Source organism: Alligator sinensis, unplaced genomic scaffold, assembly GCF_000455745.1.
Source record: "Alligator sinensis unplaced genomic scaffold, ASM45574v1 scaffold554_1, whole genome shotgun sequence".
NCBI lineage: Eukaryota > Metazoa > Chordata > Crocodylia > Alligatoridae > Alligator > Alligator sinensis.
The window spans coordinates 1213491-1217372 of NW_005842424.1; positions in this window are offsets into that span (position 1 = coordinate 1213491).

Genomic DNA, 3882 nt, shown 5'->3' on the forward strand with positions numbered 1-3882 from the left:
GGCGTTTTGTAACCTGGTCATAAAAAGAGACTATATTAGTCAGGCATGATCTACCTGCTATGAACCCCTGCTGGTTTCCCCTCAGCATAATTTGTCCTGCCAGGCTCTCGCACATGTGAGCCTTGATAATTTTTTTGAAGACTTTGCCAAGGATGGAGGTGAGACTGACTGGCCTATAGTTGCCCGGGTCCTCTTTCCTCCCCTTCTTGAAAATGGGGACTACATTGGCCCTTTTCCAGTCCTCCGGGACCTGGCCCATGCACCACGAGTGTTCAAATATTCCCGCCAGTGGGTGTGCAATGATGTCAGCCAGTGCCTTCAGTACCCTCGGATGGAGCTCATCCGGGCCTGCCGACTTAAACGCATCCAGTTCCTCCAAGTGACTCTGCACCATCTCAGGGTCTATGCATGGTAGTCTGGCACCCTGCTGCTGCCTCTCTACAATCCCAGCGAGAGCCTTGTCCTGCCCCTCACTTAGGAACACTGAAGCAAAGAACTCATTGAGGAGTTCAGCATTGTCCCCCCTGTCTGTCACCAATTGCTCTTGCCCATTTAGTAGGGGTCCTATTCCACCCTGGGCCTTCCTTTTACTCCCTATATATCTAAAAAACAAATTTTGTTATCCTTAACTTGGGATGCCATCCTCAGCTCCATGGTAGCTTTGGCCTGTCTAACTGCCTCCCTACAAGTGTGAGCAGAGGAGGTATACTCCTCTTTGGTAATCTCTCCCTGTTTCCACTTTTTATACGCTTCCCTTTTAGCCCGTAGGCTGCTCTGGATTTCTCTGGTCAGCCAGGGAAGCTTTCTGGCCCCTTTCCCTCTTTTTCCTCGCATCGGGATCGTCTCCCTCTGTGCCCGAAGGATCATTTCCTTAAGGCACAGCCACCCTTCCTGGGCTCCCATCTCTTCAAAACTCCTACTCTGCAGTGTGTCCTTGACTATTCACCTGAGTTCATTGAAATCAGCTTTCCTAAAGTCTAGCACTTTCACCCTGGATGGAACTGCTCACATCGCTCAGTGCTATTTCAGCTACTTCAGCCTCATTCATCTCCAAATAATATTTGCATTCATCTGAGAACTTCACATTCATGGTTCATGACTGAGCCATTCATGAATGAGCCATACATGTACACAACCACAAAGGGTGTCAGGCAGCAAGGAAGAACTTTTCAGTTGCCAATAGCTAACTACTGGCAGCTGAATGTAAAGAGAAGGGAAAGTGGTGCTGAGGCTGTTTTAAGGAATGGTGGAGGGTTCAAGAGTGGAGACATACAAGTCTTCCCTTATGTGCTTAAATGTATGTACTGTTACTATCAAGATTTGGGGATACAGAACATATCTGCATTGTCTCTGACCAGGCCTGCTAGCAACTACATATTGCCAACATTTCAAAACACAGCTATGATCTCCTTCATATATCTATATCTATAGCACAGAGATGTTGCGCCACTCCATATATATCATATTTATGATCTCCTTCAGATATAGAAAGTGCACAGCAGTTACATACTGAAAACACTACAGCACCCTTTAACCTTTTGGCCATAAGCATTTCCAGTGCAAACCTGCATGATAACTGTGACTGAATTAAAGATTACTAACATAGAACAAATACCATTTCTCCTTATATACATGTACTACACAGAGATATACACCAATTCAGGCTTCAGATTGCCTGGTTTGTCCAGAAAGCTGATTTGAATAAAGTTCCAGTTTTTAAAAAGGAGGCAATAAAGAATGAAAGCACCCACTATCATGATACAGGAGACTGAGGGATGTGGCAATTTGAAGACACTATTTCAGTTAGGGAGCACCTAATTAGTTAGCGAGAAAGACTGCCAGACCCAGGGGCCTCAGACCTAGGGGCCACAAGCCACATGGCTTGCCTGCCCCAGGTGGATGGGTGAGCAGCCCTTCCCCCACCCCTGCCCGGGATTTGCACCATGAGGGCAGCCTCAGCTCCATGTTGCGTGGGCAGCCCCTTCTCCAAGCTGCACATGCCATCTACCTGCAGTGCAAGCTGCCTGGTTTCCTTTTTTGCAGCCCAGCTCCTTCTCCTGGCATGTGCACTGCATGGGTACTCCAGCCCCCTCCTTGTGCTGCCCTGCTCACCCCCAGGAGCGGGGCCAGGATGTAGAAATCAGAGGAGGGAGGAAGAGCCCGAAGAACCCAGCCACTGTGGCAGGAGCAACTGGGGGGAGTGGTAGTTGGGTGGGACTAACCCTTTGGGGGCTACTACCCAGGCCACCAGTTGGACAGTCCTGGCTTACATAATGCAGCACTGAAATGAGGCATAATGGAAATACTCATGTATTAATGGAGGACCTGTCCCTTGGATCATATATTTGGGTGGTAGGGGAAGGGGGAAGCAAAGGAGGGTCAAGCAGAGGCCTTACCCACACCATAGTGCCATGACACTTCCTAATTGTCTCACATCAAAATCCACCATACATCTATACCAGCCCCTCGATGCTCCAGCATCTAAAAATACAGTGTCTTCCCCCTCATCTGGTCTCCCAAAACCCTGGCTGCTGCTGGCCTCCCTCCCCACTATACATGTTGGGAGCAGCGGTGCCAACAGCTCCCAGATCGCTGAGACTCCAGGCATTCAGGGCACCGTCAGCACCTGGCTCTTGGCACTCTGGCCACTGCTGTATTTGGTATTTGGGGTACTCTAGGCACCACTGCTCCCACACCTGGGCTGCTTCCATTGCTGCAGAGTGGCAGTAGTAGTACTGTCCATTCCTGCCACCCCATGGAAAGCATGTCACTGCAGAGATTTTGCAGCACTCTAGTTGGTGGGCCCGGCAGGGGGCCACATGTATGTCCAGCAGCTGAAATGCTGTTTTTTAAATGTTTCCAAATCTGTTATACTTGGAAATATTTCAGGTATTACAGCTGTTTCCACCTCTACGTTGCTTCAAATAATTGTTCTGTCACAACTGCTGCTGTGACATAGGCATACTCTGGGAGGCACTGAACGCATAGTCTTGTAATATAGTATATCTCTGAAGTGCAAAATTCTATTCAGTCAAAAGATTTTTGTTTATTCGTTGCTTTCTGGCATGTTATTGGTTCAATATGGCATTCAGAGTTTGGGCCAGGTAATTTATACTTGAAAATAGAATCTATAATGGAAATACTCAATACACATTTAGATGAAATTTAATAAAAATTATATTTTAACCTATAGCATTGTTACTTCATAGACTTCATAGACTTCATAGACATCAGGGCTGGAAGGGACCTTGGAAGATCATCAAGTCCAGCCCCCCACCCAAAGGGCAGGAAGTCAGCTGGGGTCATAGGATCCCAGCAAGATAAGCATCCAGTTTCATCTTGAAGGTGTTCAATGAAGGCGCTTGAACCACCTCCGGTGGCAGGCTGTTCCAGACCTTGGGGGCTCGGACAGTAAAGAAATTCTTCCTTATGTCCAGCCTGAAACGATCTTGAAGTAGTTTGTGACCATTCGACCTCGTCATCCCTTGGGGCGCTCTGGTGAACAAACGTTCCCCCAGATGCTGGTGGTCACCCCTGATAAACTTGTAGGTGGCCATCAGATCACCCCTAAGCCTGCGCTTTTTCAGGCTAAAGAGCCCCAGGGCTCTCAGCCTGTCATCGTAGGGTCTGCTTCCCTGACCTCTGATCATGCGCGTGGCTCTTCTCTGGACTCTCTCAAGCTTCTCCACATCCTTTTTGAATTGTGGAGCCCAAAACTGGACACAGTACTCCAGCTGCGGCCTCACTAAGGCCGAGTACAGGGGGAGAATGACGTCCCGGGATTTGCTTGAGAGACGTCCCGGGATTTGCTTGAGACGTCCCGGGATTTGCTTGAGATCATCGAGTCTGACCCCCTGCATAGGCAGGGAAGAGTGCTGGGTG